At 42.7% G+C, this 25,212-nt stretch overlaps 1 long non-coding RNA gene across 1 annotated transcript; it reads right to left on the reverse strand.

Annotated features, from left to right (window-relative positions):
- Nucleotides 1-19,205: 19,205 nt before the first annotated feature.
- Nucleotides 19,206-20,536, reverse strand: LOC123189345 (uncharacterized). Its single transcript, XR_006495708.1, has 2 exons — nt 20,017-20,536; nt 19,206-19,801 (listed from the first exon to the last, which is right to left on the reverse strand). It is a non-coding gene; the product is annotated as an uncharacterized lncRNA (long non-coding RNA).
- Nucleotides 20,537-25,212: the final 4,676 nt, after the last annotated feature.

The following is a 25,212-nucleotide window of genomic DNA, read 5'->3' on the forward strand; positions in this document are numbered from 1 at the left end:
TCTAGTAGTTCCCAATACTTTCCATGCTAGATATATCATAGGCGGTTTCCAAACAAAAAATATAGTTTATTCCTTTTCCCACCATACTTTCCATGCTTTTCCTCCGGTATCAAGTTTATTCCTTTTCCCACCATACTTTCACTTTCCATGGTTAACTGTATCCATGGGTGCCTTCCATACCAACACTTCTCAAGGAATTTATTATTTTACAACATAAAGTAAATTCATTTTTCATTTTGGGACTGGGCATCCCTAATACCTTTGTCATACTCTTGTGCAATGACAAGTGAATAAACACTCATCTTTAGAATAACACATCTAGCATGGAAATATATCAGCCACTCCCTACTATTTAATGAGCGGTACAAGCACACAAAAGAGAAAATTATTATGAAAATTATAGATGGCACATACTAATTTGCTTAGAACGGCAAAAGAATACCACATATAGGTAGGTATAGTGGACTCATGTGGCAAAACTGGTTAAAGGATTTTGGATGCACAAGTAGTGATCATACTTAATGCAAAGTGAAGGCTAGCAAAAGATTGAGAAGCGACCAACCAAGAAACGAAAAATCTCATAAGCGAGCATTAAGCATAACTAACACCGAATAATGCACCACAAGTAGGATGTAATTTCATTTCATAACTATTGACTTTCGTGCTTGCATAGGGCCGGAATCACAAACCTTAACACCAATATTCTTAATAAAGAATAATTACTCATCAAGATGACTCACATATTATATCAACATATCTCAAAACAATTACAAGTAATCAAGTTTATTTTGTCCAATGATCTTCACGAAAGTTTTTATTATATCCTCGGATATCTATCACTTTGGGACTAATTTCACATGTTTCTTTTGATAGCTCAAACAAATCTAAGTGAAGAACATGGGCATAAAAAAATTTCTTCTCTCAAAATAATTTAAGTGAAGCAAGAAAGAATTTCTTAAAAAAATACTAACTCTCACATAAATCTAAGTGAAGCATGAGAGCATTTCTTCAAAAATACTAAAGCAGACCATGCTCAGAAAGATAGAAGTGAAGCACTAGATCAATTCCATAGCTCATAAAGTTTTAAGTGAAGCATAGAGAGCAATTCTAACAAGTTATGACATAAATTTGGCTCTCTCAAATAGGTGTGTCCAGCAAGGGTTCATGACTAAGAACATAAAGCAAAACAAGCAAAGACTCATATCATACAAGACGCTCCAAGCAAAACTCATAATATGTGATGAATAAAAATATAGTTTCAAGTAAAATACCGATGGTTGTTAGAAGAAAGAGGGGATGCCACTCGGGGCATCACTAAGCTTAGCCTTTCTCTAATCCTTATTCCTTCATCCATCGTAAAGTCACCCAAAACTTGAAAACATCAATCACAGAAAACTCAACAAAACCTTCATGAGTTCCGTTAGTATAAGAAAGCAAATCACTATTATAATTACTGTTGCAAACCCATTCATATTTTATTTTTGCATTATATCTACTGTATTACAACTTTTCTATGGCAAAAACTCTTCAATGAAAACCATAGAATCATCAAAATAAGCACACAACACAAAGAAAAAAGAATCTCTCAAAAACAGAACAGTCTGTAGAAATCTGGAGATTTCGAATACTTCTATAACTCCAAAAATTCTGAACAATTAGGATAATGTGAGATTTTTGTATATTAATCTTCTAAAAATAAAATCAGTATTTTATAGCGCTTTTGTTAAAAATGAAAATTATTTTTCTAGGTGCATAAGTTTCTGTTTTTTAGCAAGATCAAATCAACTATCACCCAACAAGATCCTAAAGGCTTTACTTGGCACAAACACTAATTAAAACACACAAAAAACACAATCATAACAGTAGCATAATTGTGCAACCACTCAAGAACAGAAAGAAAAAGACAAAAAATAAATTTTATTCATTAGGTTGCCTCCCAACAAGCGCTATTGTTTTATGCCCCTAGCTAGGCATAATGCAAAGGATCAAGTCTTATCATCTTTGTTTCTAGATCCATATGATGCCCTCATGATTGGTTCATATGGTGGCTTAATTCTAGTTCTAGGGAAGTATTCCATACCCTTCCTTAGTGTAAATTGAAATTTAATATTGCCGTCTTTCATATCAACCACAACACCAATAGTACGTAAAAATGGTCTACCAAGAATAATTGGACAAGACAGATTGCAATCAATATCAAGAACAATAAAATCTACTGGCACATAATTCCTATTTGCAAGAATAAGAACATCATTAATTCTTCCCATAGGCTTTTTAATAGTAGAATCTGCCAAGTGCAAATTTAGAGAACATTCTTCAATATTCGTAAGACCAAGCACATCACATAAAGATTTCGGAATTGTAGAAACACTAGCACCCAAGTCACATAAAGCAAAACACTCATAATTTTTAATATTGACTTTGATAGTAGGTTCCCATTCATCATGCAATTTTCTTTGAAATCTCTAATTACAACTTTTCTTTGAAAGCTTTCATCATAGCATAAACAATATATGTTTAGGAAAAGCTTTATTTTGTTCATAAGCATGAGGTGAATTTATCATGGATTTAAACAAAGAAATACTATCAATCAAAGAGAAACAATCATAATTAAAGTCTTTGTAATCCAAAAGAGTGGGCACATCACTAGTTAAAGTTTTGACCTCTTCAAACCCACTTTTATCAATTTTCTCAACAAGATTTTCACCCTAGGAATTATCGGGACGCCTTCTAGCTAAAGTTGACTCTTCTTCAGTCTCTTTATTATCAATCTTAATTTTACTAAACAAAGAATCAATAGAGGAAACACCAATCATTTTAAGATCTTCATCACTTTTATGAAAGCAATCACTAGAAAATGCTTTTTCTAAAAATTCTCTTGTAGCTCTAAGCATAGCGGTTCTTTTCTTACTTTCATCCATAGAAACATAAAGAGCCTTAATTGATTCCTAAACCTTAGGCACAAAAAAATTCATCTTGAGATTTTCTACATCATGAGAAATTCTATCAATACTTCTAGACATATCATCAATCTTATTTAGCTTTTCTTCTATTGTAGCATTGAAAACTTTTTGAGTATTGTGATAGCCTGGATTTTGCCTTCTCTCTTTTTCCGGACATGGTTTTCCCTTTGCCTTGGATTTGAGTTTTTGGAATCAATTCAAATGGACTTGTCACTTGGGCATGCCCTCCCATTCAATCTCATGTCTCTGAACAATCCCCAAAATAATCAAATGAGTATTTTTCATAAGAGAAAAATATTCATTTTCTCTTCTAAAGCCTATTTCAGAAACCCATGCTCCAAAGCAACCCCCATTTTTATTACTCCAAAAATTCTGAAATAATTCCTGAATATTCTTTGAACCATGGCCCACCTTCTCAAGCAAAAATATTGCATGAATTTTTGTAATATTTTTGCTACAGAAAATAATTCCTCTTCTAATCCAGAATTGCACTTTGTATAGCAAGTGCATTTTTCCTTGATCCTTTGACCCCGATTTTTCTTGAGCCTCGTAACCCTCCTAAGAAAACCTTAATCCCACGAGATCAACCCTAATGGCCATCACGAAGCTATCCAAACATAGCAACCAAGTTTCTGTCCAGAAACTTGCCAAGATGGTTGAGTCACATCTGGTCGGCCTGGCGATGAACCCTCAGCTTCTCTAGACCTATCACTGCATGGAATTTAGCCCAGACAAGGTTTGGCTGGTCGTGGGCGTCGTTTTAACCATGCCAGGGCGGTGACCGTGTGTAGACACGGGGTCTGGCATGCGTTCGATGTGCTCTGAGTAGCGCCAACGCCTCTGTTCGGCGCGTGCTCGAGCCAGAGCTCGCCGACGACTGCCACGCCGTGCCACCAGCCTCGACTCATCACCTTTGACCCCTCCCTGATGCTTTCCGATGCCGGAGATGCCGAAGTGAGCACGGGCACGTCGCAGCCAAAAGTCACAGTGCACCCGTGCCCTTGTCTTCTTTTCTTGTGCCTCCTGTGCTCGTCCACGAGCATGGACAGCTCCCGCCTACTCACTGAGCCATTGTCCCCTCCCTCTGGTGCCTTTTGTCGCCGTTCGCCGGTCTCCAGAGTACTCCGGCGGTGCCATGTACCCCCCTCGCTCTGGCTATATATAGAGTCGTTCCCTCCGCCTCGAAGCCTCACACTGCACCACACAACCACCACAACCGCGTAGAGGAACCATAACCCGGTCGGGCAGGCCTCTGGCCGTCGACCTCGACCAGAGATCGTCGGCGATCCCCGCAGCCCAACCACCCCACTCCAGAGCCCCTCCATCCCTACCAACTTCTCAGGCGCGTCGTTGGGGATCCTCTGGTGTCGCCTGGACGCAGCTGAGCCCCTGGAGTCGCCCCTCGCCTTCGCCTCCTTCATCTCCGGCAAGACCCGTCCGCCACCGCCGCTTGCGAGCTTGATTGCGAGCAACTCTGGCCATCCCTTGACAAGGCACGGGTACGGGCAGGTGCGCCACGACCCCCTCTCCACTTCTATCCCTCTGGTTTTGTCCAAAACCCACTCATCACCGGTGTAAGCTCCGGCGGAGCACCGCCGCGCTTTGTTTCCTCTCGTCCCCTCTCTCTCCTAACCGGTGGGGCCCGGTGTCAGCCTCACCACTCGCACCCGAAGCGGTGCGAGTGGAGGCGTATCCTAGCTTTACACCATTGACGTAACCCCCCCCCCCCCATGTTTTCTGACTTATTCAAAATAATTCAAATCTTTGACCACAACTTTGACTAGTGATAACTCCTAGCTCCTAAGTCCAAATGAGTTGATTCTTTTTGCATTGTGTTTGTTTCAAAAAGCTCTAGCAACACACCAAAATGTGGAATTTTCCTTGCTGTCTAGAATTTCTAGTGATTTTCAGAATGGTTTTTGATATTATTTTTTGTGGTTTTTAATTATTTTCAGAAGGAGGAGCTTGCCTTGAAGATAACCAGGAGGAGTGTGACCCTCCTCTACACTAAGGCAAGCCACACCAGCATTTGGATGGTGCCATTTCAATATCTATGATTGTTTCTACTTAAATATGAGTTCTTACATGCATTTAAAAATTTGTTAAATAATTATGGTTGCATGCTAGTTACTTTGTCATGTTTGAAATGCTTGTTTAAGTTATTGGTTGAATGAATGGACTTGTTTGGTCTAGTAGAATAAAATTTTGCCTTAGTTGTATTGCTATGATAATTAATGGTAGTTCTTTTGTGAGGTTATATCTTCATTATGAGTTAGTAAAAATATTGCATGATAATAAAAGTTGGGAAAGAACCAGTAAATTTTAATCATGATCAGTGCAAGCAAGTTATGTTGATAAGTTTGATCCGTACATGGGAGTTGTATACTTTGCATGTTGATTAGTTGCATGATCATGGCATCATATGACTTGGTAGTTTAAATTTTTATTCAAGTTAAACCTGTTAATAAGTCCACTTGAATATGACATTGATCAAGTCATGGTGCCACTGAATCGGGTTTTCTCAGTGCGACCACATTTACCTTGTGGGAGGTCTTGATTCGGACCTTTGTTGTGCCTCTCGCCGGTGCCTCCAACGAGGGAAGGTTATGGGCGTGCATACCCTGGCCCGGTAAGCAGACATAACCTTGTGTGCCTGTTTGTTTTTATGGTACCTTGTCCCCGTTTGGGACTGTTTTTGTAATGACAATGGCCGTTGGTGTCTTTAGTAGACACGGGGCCACCCAGGACATAGCCCTGAGAGGGAGTTTGTCGGAGTGGCCGGGAGAGTGTCATGACAAGGGGAGAGTTTCGTCGGAATGTCGTGGTCCACCCGGATGGGAGGTCTAGGCCGTGGATTCCATGGTGTGGGTAAAGTGCGCTACCTCTGTAGAGTGTATTAAATCTATCGATAGTCGCGTCCTCGGTTATGGGCACAACTCAGAAGTAAGTCACACCATGGATCAACTCTTTTATAATTAATCTTGCACACTAAATAACTGTTGATGGCACTGATGGATCTAGAGATCATGAGACGATCATAAGTGATTGTTTTCAGTCGTGATCCGGGTATGATCACCGTTTGGTTACGAGGTAACCAGTCTGGTAAGCGAGTCCGTGGGACTTGGTGCACATGTTGGTTCACCGCATTAGTAACATTACTTGCATTGCATTAACCTGATTAATTGTCATGATATTGTTTGTCATTATGCTTATGTTTGTTCTGAGCTTGCAAGTACATTCAATGTACTGACCTGGTGTGTCATGCCAGTTTTCAGGCAAGTCGTTTCGCATCGAAGAGCTTCCCGCGTCTAGGCCGTGTCCACGTCAGTGTCCCTGTGTTATGGAGTTCCACTTCGTTGTTCTTCCGCTACCGCGTAGTTCATGTAATCGAGGCCCCTTTATGTTCATTAAATAATGTACATACAGTTCAGCCGCACCATGTGTGCCGCTTGGCCTCTTATCTTGATGTAATATCAGACCTGTGTAATCCGCTAGCATCAATAAAGTAGGTGTTTCTGTACCATGTTGTTGTGTGTTGCGAGAAGACTTGATCTCTGGGCTGACAATGCAAGGTAAACCAGTTGTTTTGAGCCGGGGTGCCACAACGCTTGGTATCAGAGCCGCACTGATTGTAGGACACGCTAGACCGTTAGTGCATTAGTGGAATGGTAGATAGTTTCATCTGAGTGTCGGTAGTCATAGAAATTGGTTGCTGCATTGCATGCATGGTTATCTGTTGTTATTCCTAACTGTATGATGATTGTGAGTGTAGATGGCTCCAGTTCTGATCTTGTACCATCCTGAGCCAGCTCCGTACACATCGTCGCACCTGCTTTAGAACGTGTGGTGACGACTCTACCCAGAGGGTGCTGATCCAGAGTATCAGGTGTATCGGGAGCAGATGGCCGGAGCATTGTACGAGTATTATGCTGAGGTCACTCTACACCATAGTTCCCCTTCCGGTTCTTACACTCGTTCTACTAAGGGTGGTCTCGCTTGTACGCCATCTCAAGCGGTCCAGTTTGCTGCAATCGAAGCTCTTGTAGACTTGTGCTACAATGAGATTCGCATGCACACCCACCCAGGTTTCTTTTACTACCCATCTCTACACGAGAATGGGCGTATATGCTTTCCTTTGATTAATCCGGCGTGCGATCGTCCTACTAGCCACCTTTCCCATTATATCACTACAAGTTATCTCCTGAACTATGAGTTAGCTCGGGAGCTAACCCGCGCCCGGATAGCTCTCGCTGCTGCTCGTAATAGGAACCCTCTACCTACTGTCGGTTTCACTCCATACATTCCTCCAGCCTCTGCCACCACTCAGAGTACCACTACCCCTTTGGTAGTAACCCCTCGCAGTGCTCCTACTGCGTGGGCTTCCCTTGTCGCTACTCCTGCAGCTCCTATGCTTAGATCCCATCCCGCACCTGCCCCGAAGGGAGAGTCCTCGAGGCAGCATCGTTGCGTCTCTCTTAACCCGGAGGTCACCACTATCAGTTCAGGATCTGGGTTCAGCTCAGGAGAGGAGCCCGCAGCAGCACCATCCGAGCAGTAGATCGCTAGAGTATCTCCGTCGGCATGAGTATGATGTATGGATGTAGTCGCACGTGTTATAATGCTTAGTTTCATGTATGAGGGAAGTGACCCTATCATGACGTTTAACTCTTATGTTGAGTCTATGTATAATTAAGTTGGAACTCTCTTTTATTTGCCTTGGTTTCTTTCGTTGTTTTCTTCTGGATTTGTCACTGGCTTTCCTCCCATTTCTGGATATTTCTCATCGCGGTTGCTTTGCATTGGGAAACTAAATAATAGGATGCCACGGGGAGGTAGCATCAGCCAAGCTTGTGAGGATGTCCTTGTTCGTCGCTCCACAAGACAGGCAGGACATTCCCCCGAGCCATATCAACCACCTCCGCCTCCACCGCCACATCCGCCTTCTACTGAGCAAATCATGCGAATGTTTGAAGAAAGAAGGAACAACGATCTGATGGAACTACTGAAAAGTGTGCAAGTTATGGTTGGGCAGAATGGACATCAGAATGGTCATTACTCCAAGCTGTCAGATTTTCAGCAAACCAAACCTCCCAGTTTCAGTCAAGTTATTGATCCATTGGATGATGATGAGTCCTTGAGAACTATTGAGAAGAAGCTGGAAATTGCTCGCACTAAAGAAGGAGACAAGGTTCCTTTCACAACGCATTATCTTGAAGGAGCTGCCACAATATGGTGGGATAATGCTAAGGTCATGTGGCCCATAGACGGGGAAATTACTTGGACTAAATTCAAGGATCATTTCCGCAAGTACCATATTCCCTCCGGAATTATGAAAATCAAGCAGCGTGAATTCCTCTCTCTCACTCAGGGAAGCATGTCAGTCAGCGAGTACCTGAATAAATTCAACCATTTGACCCGCTATTCCCTCTATGATGTGGCCACCGAAGAACAGAAGGTCGACAGATTTCTTGGAGGACTGAATCAGGATCTCAGGTGCACTCTCAGCATGTTTGATTTTCTGGACTTCCAAACTCTAGTGAACAAGGCTCTCATCGCAGAAAGGGAACACAAGCCCATGCACGACAACAAGCCAGCCAATAATGACCACAAGCGCAAATTTGAGCCTAAGAAGGATATGCAACCCGTGCAGAAGGATCGTACGTGGCAACAGACTCAGGTTGAGTACAAACCCAACTGGCGGCAAAATGTCAACAAGACTGATGGGTTTGTACAACCTTCTTCTTGTAGACGTTGTTAGGCCTCCAAGTGCAGAGGTTTGTAGGACAATAGCAAATTTCCCTCAAGTGGATGACCTAAGGTTTATCAATCCGTAGGAGGCATAGGATGAAGATGGTCTCTCTCAAGCAACCCTGCAACCAAATAACAAAGAGTCTCTTGTGTCCCCAACACACCCAATACAATGGTAAATTGTATAGGTGCACTAGTTCGGCGAAGAGAGGGTGATACAAGTGGTATATGGATAGTAGATAAAGGTATTTGTAATATGAAATTATAAAAACAGCAAGGTAACTAATGATAAAAGTGAGTGTAAACGGTATTTCAATGCTAGGAAATAAGGCCTAGGGTTCATACTTTCGCTAGTGCAAGTTCCCTCAACAATAATAACATAGTTGGATCACATAACTATCCCTCAACATGCAACAAAGAGTCACTCCAAAGTCACTAATAGCGGAGAACAAATGAAGAGATTATGGTAGGGTACAAAACCACCTCAGAGTTATTCTTTCCAATCAATCCGTTGGGCTATTCCTATAAGTGTCACAAACATCCCTAGAGTTCGTACTAGAATAACACCTTAAGACACAAATCAACCAAAACCCTAATGTCATCTAGATACTCCAATGTCACCTCAAGTATCCGTGGGTATGATTATACGATATACATCACACAATCTCAGATTCATCTATTCAACCAACACATAGGACCTCAAAGAGTGCCCCAAAGTTTCTACTGGAGAGTCAAGACGAAAACGTGTGCCAACCCCTATGCATAGGTTCATGGACGGAACCCGCAAGTTGATCACCAAAACATACATCAAGTGGATCAATAGAATACCCCATTGTCACCACGGGTATCCCACGCAAGACATACATCAAGTGTTCCCAAATCCTTAAAGACTCAATCCGATAAGATAACTTCAAAGGGGAAACTCAGTTCATTACAAAAGAGTAGAGGGGGGAGAAAACATCATAAGATCCAACTATAATAGCAAAGCTCGCGATACATCAAGATTGTATCACCTCAAGAACACGAGAGAGAGAGAGAGAGAGACAGATCAAAGACATAGCTACTGGTACATACCCTCAGCCCCGAGGGAGAACTACTCCCTCCTTGTCATGGAGAGCACCAGGATGATGAAGATGGCCACCGGAGAGGGATTCCCCCTCCGGCAGGGTGCCAGAACAGGTCTAGATTGGCTTTCGGTGGCTACAGAGTCTTCTGGCGGCGGAACTCCTGATCTATTGTGCTCCCGGATGTTTTTAGGGTATATGGAGATATATAGGAGGAAGAAGTACGTCAGGGGGGCCACGAGGGTGGAGGGCGCGCCCTAGGGGGGTGGGCACGCCCCCCTACCTCGTGGCCTCCTTGAAGCTTCCCTTACATGCACTTCAAGTCTTCTGGGCTTCTTTCCTTCCAAAAATGAGTTCCGTGAAGTTTCAGGTCAATTGGACTCCGTTTGATTTTCCTTTTCTTCGAAACCCTAAAACAAGGTAAAACAGAAACTGGCACTAGGCTCTGGGTTAATAGGTTAGTCCCAAAAATGATATAAAAGTGTATAATAAAGCCCATAAACATCCAAAACAGTAGATAATATAGCATGGAGCAATCAAAAATTATAGATACGTTAGAGATGTATCACCATCCCCAAGCTTAATTCATGCTCGTCCTTGAGTAGGTAAATGATAAAAACAGAATTTTTGATGCGGAGTGCTACTTGGCATAATTTCAATGTAATTCTTCTTAATTGTGGCATGAATATTCAGATCCGAAAGATTCAAGACAAAATTTCATATTGACATAATAATAATAATACTTCAAGCATACTAACTAAGCAATCATGTCTTCTCAAAATAACATGGCGAAAGAAAGTTCATCCCTACAAAATCATATAGTTTAGTCATGCTCCATTTTTGTCACACAAGAATGCTCTCATCATGCACAACCCCAATGACAAGCCAAGCAATTGTTTCATACTTTAGTAATCTCAAACTCATAAACTTTCACGCAATATATGAGCGCGAGCCATGGACATAGCACTATAGGTGGAATAGAATATAATGAGGGGGTTATGTGGAGAAGACAAAAAGGAGGAAGTCTCACATCAACGAGGCTAATCAATGGGCTATGGAGATGCCCATCGATTGATCTTAATGCAAGGAGTAGGGATTGCCATGCAACGGATGCACTAGAGCTATAAATGTATGAAAGCTCAACAAAAGAAACTAGTGGGTGTGCATCCAACTTGCTTGCTCACGAAGACCTAGGGCACTTGAGGATGCCCATTGTTGGAATATACAAGCCAAGTTCTATAATGAAAAATTCCCACTAGTATATGAAAGTGATAACATGAGAGACTCTCTACTATGAAGATCATGGTGCTACTTTGAAGCACAAGTGTGGCAAAGGATAGTAACATTGTCCCTTCTCTCTTTTTTCTCTCATTTTTTTATTTTTTTGGGCCTTCTCTTTTTTATGGACTTCCTCTCTTTTTTGGGTCTTCTCTTTTTTTATGGCCTTTCTCTTTTTTTATTCCTCACATGGGACAATGCTCTAGAAAATGATGATCATCACACTTCTATTTATTTACAACTCAATGATACAACTCGATACTAGAACAAAGTATGACTCTGTATGAATGCCTCCGGCGGTGTACCGGGATATGCAATGAACCAAGAGTGACATGTATGAAATAATTATGAATGGTGGCTTTGCCGCAAATACTATGTCAACTACATGATCATGCTAAGCAATATGACAAGGATGAATGTGTCATGATGAACAGAATGATGGAAAGTTGCATGGCAATATATCTCGGAATGGCTATGGAAATGCCATAATAGGTAGGTATGGTGGCTGTTTTGAGGAAGATATAAGGAGGTTTATGTGTGGAAGAGCGTATCATATCACGGGGTTTGGATGCACCGGCGAAGTCTGCACCAACTCTCAATGTGAGAAAGGGCAATGCACGGTACCAAAGAGGCTAACAAGGATGGAAGGGTGAGAGTGCATATAATCCATGGACTCAACATTAGTCATAAATAACTCACATACTTATTACAAAAATCTAGAAGTCATCAAAAACCTCGGCACTACGCGCATGCTCCTAGGGGGATAGATTGGTAGGAAAAGACCATCGCTCGTCCTTGACCGCCACTCATAAGGAGGACAATCAAATAACACCTCATGTTTCAAATTTGTTACATAACGTTTACCATACGTGCATGCTACGGGACTTGCAAACTTCAACACAAGCATTTCTCAAATTCACAACTACTCAACTAGCACGACTTTGATATTATTACCTCCATATCTCAAAACAATCATCACGCATCAAACTTCTCTTAGTATTCAATACTCTATGTGAAAGTTTTTACTATTCTTGGATGCCTAGCATATTAGGATTATTTAAGCAAATTACCATGCTATTTAAGACTCTCAAAATAATATAAGTGAATCATGAGATTTCATCTATTTATATAAAACAAAACTACCACCATGCTCTAAAACATATAAGTGAAGTACTAGAGCAAACAACAAACTATTCCGAAAGATATGAGTGAAGATCAATGAGTAGTCGAATAATTATGCAACTATGTGAAGATACTCTAACATTTAATAATTTCAGATCTTTGTATTTTATTCAAACAGCAGGAAAAGCAAAATAAAATTTCATTCTAAGAATGACAAACATCATGTGAAGAAGCAAAAACTTAGGATCAACCGAAACTAACCGATAGTTGTTGAAGAAGAAAGGTGGGATGCCAACCGGGGCATCCCCAAGCTTAGACGCTTGAGACTTCTTGAAATATTATCTTGGTATGCCTTGGGAATCCCCAAGCTTGAGCTTTTGTGTCTCCTTAATTCCTATCATAGCACGGTCTCCCTAAATCTCAAAAGCTTCATCCACACAAAACTCAATAAGGACTCGTGAGATAAGTTAGTATAACACATTGCAAAAACCTTATCATACTCTACTGTAACAAATCACTAAAATTGTTATTCAACATTGCATACTAAATTCCTCTGCATATTTAATAGTTCTATCTTCAAATAGAATCATTAAAGAAGCAAACATATGCAAACAATGCAAACATAACAGCAATCTGCCTAAACAGGACAGTCTGTAAAGAATGCAGCAACATCCATACTTCCCTAGCTCCAAAAATTATTAAATAAAATTCCCACTGTAGTAAATTTATCAGAGCTTAATATTCAAAAGGTTTCAACATTTTATCACATTCTGACTTTTCTAGGGAATTATTGCAACAGCGGTAAACTTTCTGTTTTCAAACAGCAACATGTGGACTTCTAAAATAGGCATAGTAAAGGCTATCAATGCCACTTTTATTGAAATAAAAGATGTGAAACATTGTTCTAAATAACAGAAAGCAAATCTTAACAAAATAAATTGACACTCCAAGCAAAACACATATCATGTGGTAAATAAAAATATAGCTCCAAGTAAAGTTACCGATGAACGAAGAAGAAAGAGGGGATGCCTTCCGGGGCATCCCAAGCTTAGGCTCTTGGTTATCCTTGAATATTACCTTGGGGTGCCTTGTGAATCCCCAAGCTTAGGCTCTTGCCACTCCTTATTCCATAGTCCATCGAATCTTTACCCAAAACTTGAAAACTTCACAACACAAAACTTAACAGAAAACTCGTAAGCTCCGTTAGTATAAGAAAGCAAATCACCATCATAAGGTACTGTAATGAACTCATTCTAAATTCATATTGGTGTTAAACCTACTGTATTCCAACTTCTCTATGGTTTATAAACTCTTTTACTAGCCATAGATTCATCAAAATAAGTAAATAACACATGAAAAACAGAATCTGTCAAAAACAGAACAGTCTGTAGTAATCTGGATCAAACGTATACTTCTGGAACTCATAAAATTCTAAAATAAATTGCTGGACCTGTGGAATTTATCTATTAATCATCTTCAAAAAGAATCAACTAAATATCACTTTCCAAATAAAGATGGCAGCAATTCTCGTGAGCGCTAAAGTTTCTGTTTTTTTACAGCATGATCAACAAGACTTTCCCCAAGTCTTTCCAAAGGCTCTACTTGGCACAAACACTAATTAAAAGAATAAAAACACATCTAAACAGATGCTAGATGAATTATTTATTACTAAACAGGAACAAAAAGCAAGGAACTAAAATAAAATTGGGTTGCCTCCCAACAAGTGCTATCATTTAACGCCCCTAGCTAGGCATGATGATTTCAACGATGCTCACATAAAACATAAGAATTGTAACATAAAGAGAGCATCATGAAGAATATGACTAGCACATTTAAGTCTAACCCACTTCCTATGCATAGGGATTTTGTGAGCAAACAACTTTTAGGAACAATAATCAACTTGCATAGGAAGGTAAAACAAGCATAACTTCAAAATTTTAAGCACATAGAGAGGAAACTTGATATTATTGCAATTTCTACTAACATATATTCCTCCCTCATAATAATTTTCAGTAGCATCATGAATGAATTCAACAATATAACCAGCACCTAAAGCATTCTTTTCATGATCTACAAGCATAGAAAATTTATTACTCTCCACACAAGCAAAATTCTTCTCATGAATAATAGTGGGAGCAAACTCAACAAAATAATTATCATGTAAGGCATAATCCAATTGAAAACTAAAATCATGATGACAAGTTTCATGAATATCATTATTATTTATAGCATACAAATCATCACAATAATCATCATAGATAGCAAATTTGTTCTCATAATCAATTGGAACCTCTTTCGGAATAGTGGATTCATCACAAAATAAAGTCATGACCTCTTCAAATCCACTTTCATCAATATAATCATCATAAATAGAAGGCATGCTTTCATCATAATAAATTTGCTCATCAAGACTTGGGGGACAAAAATATCATCTTCATCAAACATATCTTCCCCAAGCTTGTGGCTTTGCATATCATTAGCATCATGGATAATCAAGGAATTCATACTAACAACAGTGCAATCATGCTCATCATTTAAATATTTAGTACCAAACATTTTATAGATTTCTTCTTCTAGCACTTGAGCACAATTATCCTTTCCATCATACTTACGAAAGATATTAAAAAGGTGAAGCATACGAGACAAACTCAATTCCATTTTTTATATTTTTCTTTTATAACCTAAACTAGTGATAAAACAAGAAACTAAAAAACTCGATTGCAAGATCTAAAGATATACCTTCAAGCGCTAACCTCCCCGGCAACAGCGCCAGAAAAGAGCTTGATGTCTACTACACAACCTTCTTCTTGTAGACGTTGTTGGGCCTCCAAGTGCAGAGGTTTGTAGGACAGTAGCAAATTTCCCTCAAGTGGATGACCTAAGGTTTATCAATCTGTAGGAGGCGTAGGATGAAGATGGTCTCTCTTAAGCAACCCTGCAACCAAATAACAAAGAGTCTCTTGTGTCCCCAACACACCCAATACAATGGTAAATTGTATAGGTGCACTAGTTCGGTGAAGAGAGGGTGATATAAGTGGTATATGGATAGTAGATAAAAATATGTGTAATCTTAAATTATAAAAACAGCAAGGTAACTAATGATAAAAGTGAGCGTAAACGGTATTGCAATGCTAGGAAATAAGGCCTAGGGTTCATACTTTCGCTAGTGCAAATTCCCTCAACAATAATAATATAGTTGGATCACATAACTATCCCTCAACATGCAACAAAGAGTCACTCCAAAGCCACTAATAGCGGAGAACAAACGAAGAGATTATGGTAGGGTATGAAACCACCTCAAAGTTATTATTTCCAATCAATCCGTTGGGCTATTCCTATAAGTGTCACAAACAGCCCTAGAGTTCATACTAGAATAACACCTTAAGACACAAATCAACCAAAACCCTAATGTCACCTAGATACTCCAATGTCACCTCAAGTATCCGTGGTATGATTACACGATATGCATCACACAATCTCAGATTCATCTATTCAACCAACACATAGGACCTCAAAGATTGCCCCAAAGTTTCTATCGGAGAGTCAAGACGAAAACGTGTGCCAACCCCTATGCATAGGTTCATGGGCGAAACCCGCAAGTTGATCACCAAAACATACATCAAGTGGATCAATAGAATACCCCATTGTCACTACGGGTATCCCACGCAAGACATACATCAAGTGTTCCCAAATCCTTAAAGACTCAATCCGATAAGATAACTTCAAAGGAAAAACTCAATTCATTACAAGAGAGTAGAGGGGGAGAAAACATCATAAGATCCAACTATAATAGCAAAGCTCGCGATACATCAAGATCGTATCACCTCAAGAACACGAGAGAGAGAGAGATCAAACACATAGCTACTGGTACATACCCTCAGCCCGAGAAAGAACTACTCCCTCCTCGTCATGGAGAGCACCGGGATGATGAAGATGGCCACCGGAGAGGGATTCCCCCTCCGGCAGGGTGCCGAACGGGTCTAGATTGGCTTTCGGTGGCTACGGAGTCTTCTGGCGGTGGAACTCCTGATCTATTGTGCTCCCGGATGTTTTTCTGGTATATGGAGATATATATAGGCGGAAGAAGTATGTCAGGGGGGCCACGAGGGGCCCACGAGGGTGGAGGGCGCGCCCTAGGGGGGTGGGCGCGCCCCCTACCTCGTGACCTCCTCAAAGCTTCCCTTATGTGCACTTCAAGTCTTCTGGGCTTCTTTCCTTCCAAAAATGAGTTCCGTGAAGTTTCAGGTCAATTGGACTCCGTTTGATTTTCCTTTTCTTCGAAACCCTAAAGCAAGGTAAAAACAGAAACCGGCACTGGGCTCTGGGTTAATAGGTTAGTCCCAAAAATGATATAAAAGTGTATAATAAAGCCCATAAACATCCAAAACAGTAGATAATATAGCATGGAGCAATCAAAAATTATAGATACATTGAAGACGTATCAAAGACCACCACTCAAGTCAAAAATATCGTGACCAGCCCGGTACGTGAAGATTGTCAGCGCAAAAATTCCTATTTTGGTTGTGGGAAAATTGGACATTATGCCAGACAGTGCCCCAAGAATGGCAAGTCGATGGCTCCATTCCGTCTGCAAGTCAACTATCTGGAGCCATATCCTGGCCCGAGTGCCATCCAAGGGCAAATCCACCATATCTCCGCCGATGAAGTCCAAGAAGACCCGGAAGTCGTTATTGGTATGTTCCCTAGTAATAACATACCTGCTGAGGGAGTCCTGGGTAAGGGGGTGTCCGGATAGCCGGACTATAACCTTTGGCCGGACTCTTGGACTATGAAGATACAAGATTGAAGACTTCGTCACGTGTTCGGATGGGACTTTCCTCTGCGTGGAAGGCAAGCTTGGCAATACGGATATGTAGATCTCCTCCCATTGTAACCGACTCTGTGTAACCTTAGCCCTCTCCGGTGTCTATATAAACCAAAGGGTTTTAGTCCATAGGACGAACAACAATCATACCATAAGCTAGCTTCTAGGGTTTAGCCTCTTTGATCTCGTGGTAGATCTACTCTTGTACTACCCATATCATCAATATTAATCAAGTAGGAGTAGGGTTTTACCTCCATTGAGAGGGCACGAACCTGGGTAAAAACATTGTGTCCCTTGTCTCCTGTTACCATCCGCCTAGACACACAGTTCGGGATCCCCTACCCGAGATCCGCCGGTTTTGACACCGACATTGGTGCTTTCATTGAGAGTTTTGCTGTGTCGTCGCCATCAGAAAGGATGCCTCATCCCATCTTTAAAGACGACACTGTTGCTAAGGGAGCTTTGGCTGTCGGCCAAACTCTCCGGCTAGGTGGTTTTCTTATGACCGCCTGTTCGGCCGCTACGCCAATGATGACTTCTCGGGTCATCAAAAGCAATCTTCACGTCAACTCGGAACTCGCCGAGCAGTTAGATCCAATGGAGCTCTCTTCCCTAAACGAGCTCTTGGATCGCATCGCCGCCCTGGGAGTCGCTACAGACTACGATCAGATTGGGCCTAAACCCGATCTGAGAGAGATCAACTCTCCCCAGGTCACCCATCACGTTGCAGTGGTGGAGGAACAATGCGGCGACCCTTCATCTATCTTAAGGACTAGCTATGTCCGCATTCCTGATCCCTCCAAGCCGGATACCCGCGGAGGGGAGGATGTCACTCAAGACCTGAACCTAGAGTCAGGCAGTGGGCTAGATTCAGTGGAAAACATCTAAGAATCCAAACTTCCAAGTTCGGAAACTCCTTGGCCCCTGAGTCTCAGATTGGGTGAGGTTTTGGATTCAATTCCACCCACCCACCCAAACATAAGCGATCTATCCTAAATTAGGTAAGAGCCCGAAGAAACAGTACACCATTACTAGGCCAGATTCCTCCTAGTCATGAACAGGATAAAGGACTGCCGCAAGGAAGACGCAATTTCATTCTTCTGCAATTTCATAAGTCGTCGTGAAATACACGCTTTGCCGACTTGGCATCCATAGTACGAAAATACTATGCGATGGAATGCGCTTGGAAAACCGAAATAAAATTTTGGGACAATCCGGCCCTGAATAAAAACCCAGTCCGAAATAAAAGGGTCCATTATCGCCAGACACCCGGGTTAAACACCAAAAAGCAAAAACCCTCTACAAGGCATGGAACCGTACTGGAGGGATGGCTCAATGCACCCTGTAAAATTCACAGTGCAGAGGGCGCCACACCAACTCATAGCCTTAGAGCATGTTGGATACTCCGGCAGGTGGCCAAAAGTGGCGAAGACCTCCTAACCCCAGAAGCCACAGAGCACCAGCCCAGGGATACCAGTACGGTATTAACAGTCTTCGAGACTTTCGCATCAAATAAAATGCGAAAACGAACACTCCGCAGCCTTGCCGAAGTCTACCACGTGGCAACAATAAACCCATGGAGTGACACGGCTATTACTTTTAATGCCAGTGACGAACCTAAATTCTGAACAGCCCGAGCACCAGCCGCATTGGTCCTTAGTCCAATAGTGGATGGCTTTCGACTCACCAAGGTACTCATGGACGGTGACAGCGGATTGAACCTCATTTATGAGGAAACTCTTCAAAAAATGGAAATAGACTGGAACCGCATTGAGCGAAGCAGCACAACCTTTAGAGGAATAATCCCTAGTCGGGAAGCGCGCTGTACAGGAAAAATCACACTAGATGTGGTGTTCGGCACGCCGGATAATTACAGGTCCGAAGAGGTCACGTTCCAAGTGACCTCGTTCAGTAGCGGATACCACGCTCTATTAGGGAGGGAGGCGTTTACAATCTTTCAAGCCATACCCCATTACGGGTACATGAAGCTCAAAATGCACGGGCCCAACGGAATCATCACTCTTGCTAGTGATCCGGACATAGCACTCCGCGCCGAAAATAAGAGAGTCGCACTGGCCCTCGAGGCACTATCTGAAGCCCTAGCAGCCGAAGAACTGACTACGCTGCGCTCCACAATGAACAGGGACGACGTGATACTCGATAAAAGATCCAAATCCACCTCCTTTAAACCGGCGGACGAAATAGTCAAATTCCAAGTCCATCCAACGGACCCTACAAAAACAGCTTCCATCGGGGCACAATTAAACCATGATGTAGACGCCGCACTACGAGTTCCTACGTGAGAACTGGGACATTTTTGCGTGGCACCCTTCAGACATGCCAGGAATCCCACGTAGTCTGGCCGAGCACAGCCTAAATCTCCACCTAATAATAAACCAGCGACTGCTTCTGGTCGTACATCGTCGGCGTTTTCATAAAAAAGTCCCCCGTTTTTGATAAATTAACCTGCAGTCCTTGTTTAAGTGAATCTGCAAAAATGATTCATTTTTACAGAAACACACCTATGTTCGTAAGAATTCAGCCCGCGATCCTTTCTTCATCCAGACAGCTTCCTTACCAGTGCAGCGGGGCGGCGCCCTTCATGGGGACGACAGCTCCGGGTGGGCTCGTGGGCGACCGTGCTGCAGGAGGCTTCGCGCGAGCACCCAATCTCCCGTGTGTCCACCCCTGGGTTCTCGTCATCGCACCGGCGGCTGCCCTTGCCGCCACTCTCCGTTCCTCTGCCTCCTAGCAGAGGAGGCAAAAATAAAATCATCACTGCTCGGGATCAAACTCTCCACCTGCGAACCACAGAGGATTCGACTTCATATTAGAAAGAGATAGTACCACCTCGCTATTTTAGATCATATTTCACCAATATATATATGTGGGCGATCTGAAATCAACAAGCCGCCTCAAAATCAAGGAATTAACAAAGGAGAACCAGCTCGAGGGGGGACCTATCGACCAATTGTCGTAGAACGGAAAGAACGAAAAAAGAAAGATTGGATCTGACCTGATGGGGTGGAGGTTTGGCACATCCAACGTTGACAGCCTGCAACTGTCGGACACGGGCCTCCCAAAGGGAGGAGGAGACAGAACAGGGCCGGCTTGGCGGCACCGCGGATGTTGGCGGAGGAAAAGTGGCCCAACAGCACTGGATCATGGATCACCGCCAGTACAATGGAACGACATGCATGTGAGGCGAATTTGGGCGGCGCAGGTTCCCATGGAGATCAGAGGATCACGCCGGAGTCATGGGAAGGGAAGGGGAGGGGAGGGGGCGCACGCAACGGGGCTGGCCACGACGCAGGTGGTGGTGGCCACCGTCGGCGGGGAGGGGCGCTGGTGCCGGCATGCACTCTCGCCTGGATATGAATGAGAGAGAGAGAGAGATGATTGACAGAGAACGAGAGAGAACCAGATTGGTGGAGGTGGAGACGGATGGATAAGGGGCCTCTCTAGAGACATACACGTGATGGTTACGTGTCCGCTCGATTTTTATCAGCCGGCTAGATTTTCTAATCCTTTTCTAAACAAAAGAGGACATGCACGATGCTCTCAGGTCTCAGCACTGGGACCTTTTATAGAAAAAATCAAAGAGATGTTACGATCTACACAAGAGTACAAGGTCACCTGGGCTCGACGTACAGCTAATCTAGCTGCTCATGTTTTAGCTAAAGTGGAGGTTAGAAATGATTTAGAGATGGTTTGGCCTGATGTGTCACCGGACTGGATTTTTACATTCTGTAGCGAATGACATTTACAACATTGTTCAAGTAATAAAGTTGGGAGTACCCCTAAAAAAGAACTATATGTGCTTTTTTTGAGGGAATGCATTTTTTTAAGACAAGGGAATGCATCTATCTGTGCTAGAACGGGAGTATGGGAGAGACCTATCAGGAGATAGCATCATTTTTCTCTTGCGTTTGGGTCAAGCCCAAATAGTGAAAAAAACATTATGGATGAAATATAATCTTACAAAATCAAACAATCTTCAATAAAAACAAAAAAAACTACATAATAAAAATCATTGAATTCAAATCTTTTGAAAATACTTTAAATGAATTACATTGTATGTTTCTCCCTAAAAGATTGTTTCATGCGTCACTATTCTTCCATCTGATGGAAGTGTAGAGCTTAAATATGCGCCAATTAGGGACATTGGGGTGGCCTCTTCACATCAACATGTCATGATCCAAAGGAAAAAGATAATGCAACCCGTGGCAACACACGCTCATATGCATCTTAGATAGACAAGGGTAACCTTATCTCAAGGTTTATTAGAGTTGGATATGAGTAGCGTGTAATGGCACATGAAGCAGGTTTTGTTAATTTTTTCGCCCGTTGCAACCCACGGGCATACGACGAGGCATGAAGGGAAGGAAAATTAAAGACAAAATAAATTCGCTGAGAAATTAAAGAGGAAATAATAATTTTGCTATTAATTAACAGAGCAAATGAATTCTGTTGTGCTCTATGGGTGCATGGGCAGATGTGAGAGAGGATTCAGTTGTGCCACTACGTGCATGGGCAGATGTATTAGATTATATGCATGGGCACACGCTAATACATACTCCCTCCTTTTCGGTTTATATGGCTCAATTCAAAAATCTCACCAACCAAGGTAGATGGTGAGTGGTGGAATAATTTTTGTAGTTTGCAAAACCACTCAATTAATGCACTTGTTTTTCTCAAACAATTGTGTTTACCAATGCATTAATTGCAGTACATGTATGCATAAAGTACATGCATTGGTCAATTTTCTTTTAGTACTTGCATGCAATGATTTAATGCATCTTGAAATTTGAACATGTGATGGGAACAACCAAATCGAGCCTTATAAAATGGGAAAACTAAAATTTTGAGATAAGCCTTATAAACCGGAAAGGAGGGAGTAAAAAAGAAAGACCTGGCTCACGGAGGAGCTTTTTAATCTCCTGGTAATGTTTCTTTAGTTGGACCTCTAATTTGTAATGAGTTATTATTTACACATAACACATCCAAACCCTGAATTGGACCCCCTCAAGGTGCAAACGAAAAAACTGAAACCTACACCTTGCCCATTTTTTAAGACCTGAAAAATATTCGTAAAATAGTGCGTCAACTCGGGATCCATCAGTTAACCTTGAGCCGATGAACACCAAACGATCAACAACCATCTAGGCCACCAACACTTTCTGTTTTTTAAATGGATTACATCTAATACTATGCATACACATTTATTAAGGATAATTTCTTAATAACTTCAATATTTCTGTTTTTCACACGAATGAAGAGATGAACCGAAGGCTAACCGGTGAGAATCTTAACAGGTAGCCTCACCGGTTTGGTTGCCTATTCAGTTTTTTAAACTATGGTTCGATGGCCATGGTGAAACGACACGACATAGTTCTTTGCCGGAGAGATGCCCAACTTCATATTAGAAATGAAGAAGGTGGACGATGGCGACAATGAAGTCTATTCGTTTATGTTGAGTCAAGAAATTGATGGCCTCACACCGTAATTTAATTTGCATTAATAGTTATTGTTGTGCGTGCGCTCAATAAGAAAATGGATCGCTGGACATGTTATAACATGATAGGTTTTGAACGACACGAATATGTATGTGACGGTTGCAACGCATGAGAAATTACAAGCTGGTGCAAGTAGGGGCTCGCGAAATCGGCATGGTGAGTGTGATGACCAAAATCACACGAATATGTATGTGACGGACTATCATCGACGTTGATGATGAAGAGGAGAATTGGAACACAGATGACTCGCTAGGAGTGTGCGAGAGTTTATTTTTCCCATTGCAATGCACGGGCATTTGTGCTAGTATCCTAAAAGGATTCAAGCCAGTCAAGCAGGCTCTTCGGCATTTCTCCGAACCTAAGAGACAAGCCATGGGAGAAGAACTAGCTAAGCTATTGGAGGCCAGATTCATCAGAGACAAAAAACATCCGGACTGGCTAGCAAACCTGGTGATGATACCAAAGAAGGACAAATCCTGGCGCTTGTGCGTCGATTTTAAGGACCTCAACAAGGCTTGCCCAAAGGATCCCTTCGCCCTCCCCCGCTTCGTCAAATTATCGACGCTACTGCAGGACACGATTCATTGTGTTTCCTCGATGCATACTCCAGCTACCATCAAATTAAGATGGCAGAGCCAGACCAAGCCGCAACGGCATCCATCACACCATACGGCCCATTCCGCTTCAACACAATGCCCTTCGGGCTCAAAAATGCTGGCGCAACATATCAGCGCATGATTCAGACATGTCTAGCAAACCAGATCGGCAAAACAGTGGAGGCATATGTAGATGACGTGGTCATCAAAACCAAGCATGTCGAATCTCTAGTACACGACTTGAGGCTCACATTCGATAACCTCCGAACATATGACATCAAGCTCAACCCGGAAAAATGTGTTTTCGGCGTACCAGTCGGAAAGCTCTTGGGCTTCATTGTATCTGGTAGAGGAATTGAAGCAAATCCAGCCAAGATCCGAGCTCTGTCACAATTGGACATCCCAAAGGACCTCAAACATACAAAAATTGACCGGATGCATGGCGGCTCTAAGCCGCTTTATCTCCCGCTTGGGAGAAAAGGCATTACCCCTTTATCGCCTCCTCCGGCGCACCGAACACTTCGAGTGGATCGATGCCGCCACGGCCGGACTCGACGAAATAAAAGCCATACTGGCAACAAACTTAGTCTTGGCCACGCCAAACATTGGCGAACCAATGCTATTATACATTACGGCAACTCATCAAGTTGTAAGCGCAATGCTCATCGTCAAACGAGAAACGGACGGACACAAACTCCCCCTTCAAAAGTCGGTTTACTATGTGTCCACTGTCCTTACTCCATGCAAGTCATGGTACCCGCATTATCAAAAGATAGCGTACACGGTATTTATGGCATCCCGGAAGCTGCGACACTACTTTCAAGAGTGTTCGATAACGGTAGCCTCAGAAGTACCACTTAACGATATTATAAACAACCGCGACGCGACGGGCCGGATTGCCAAATGGGCCATTGAGCTCCTCCCATTCGACATTACTTACAAGCCACGGTGAGCTATTAAGTCGCAAGTTTTGGCCGACTTCGTTGCCGAATGGATGGAAGTCGAACTCCCTAAAGAGTATGGCACATATTCCAACTGGATCATGCACTTCGACGGCTCCAAAATGTTGGCTGGTCTGGGGGCTAGCGTCATTTTGACGTCCCCAACAGGAGATACAGTTCAATACTTACTCCAGATAATGTATACGGACTCCAACAACGCAGCCAAATATGAGGCCCTTCTACATGGTCTCCGGATGGCAGTATCCATGGGCATTCAACGCCTAGAGGTGCGCGGGGATTCGAACCTCGCGATATCCCAAATAAATGGAGACTTTGATGCCAAGGATCCGAAAATGGCAGCTTATCGCAACACCGTCCTAAAAATGTCAGCTCGGTTCGACGGGCTCGAATTTCACCATATAGCCCGGGAAAACAATCAGGCAGCAGATGTCCTGGCACGCATCGGCGCAAACCGCGATGCCGTCCCTCCCAACATCTTCTTGGAGAGGCTGTTCAAGCCATCCGTAGTATGGGAAGGGGAACCCGGAAATAACAGCCCGAACCCAACCGCATTGCCCGACACCGAACATTCTGACATAATTGGAGGCTCTGCCAACGAAATAATATCTTCAGCCCACGTAATAATGGCAGTCATCGCCCCGTGGACATAACCATTCCTAGCCTACCTAACTAAGAAGGAACTTCCCGAGGACCAAAACGAGGGACGCTACATAGTGCGGGGATCTAAAGCCTATAAGGTCCATGAGGGAGAGCTTTATAAGAAAAGCACCACTGGAGTCCTTCAAAGGTGCATCTCCGAAGAGGAAGGGCGGAAATTCATGCCGGACTCGGCGGTCACCATGCTGTAGCTCGGGCCCTTGTAAGCAAGGCCTTCCGTACATGCTTTTATTGGCCGACGGCCCGGGCAGACGCTCAGGACTTCGTCCAACGTTGCGTTGGTTGCCAGCTTTTTGCAAACCAAAGCCATATGCCACCCACCGCCCTCCATACTATCCCCATCACCTGGCCCTTCACGGTGTGGGGGCTTGACATGGTTGGACCCCTTAAAGGAGGAACCTACAAGCAAAAATACTTACTGGTCATGGTGGATAAGTTCACCAAATGGATAGAAGCCAAGCCTGTTAAGATGGCCGAATCC

Source organism: Triticum aestivum, chromosome 2A (genome assembly GCF_018294505.1).
Source record: "Triticum aestivum cultivar Chinese Spring chromosome 2A, IWGSC CS RefSeq v2.1, whole genome shotgun sequence".
NCBI classification, from domain to species: Eukaryota; Viridiplantae; Streptophyta; class Magnoliopsida; order Poales; family Poaceae; genus Triticum; species Triticum aestivum.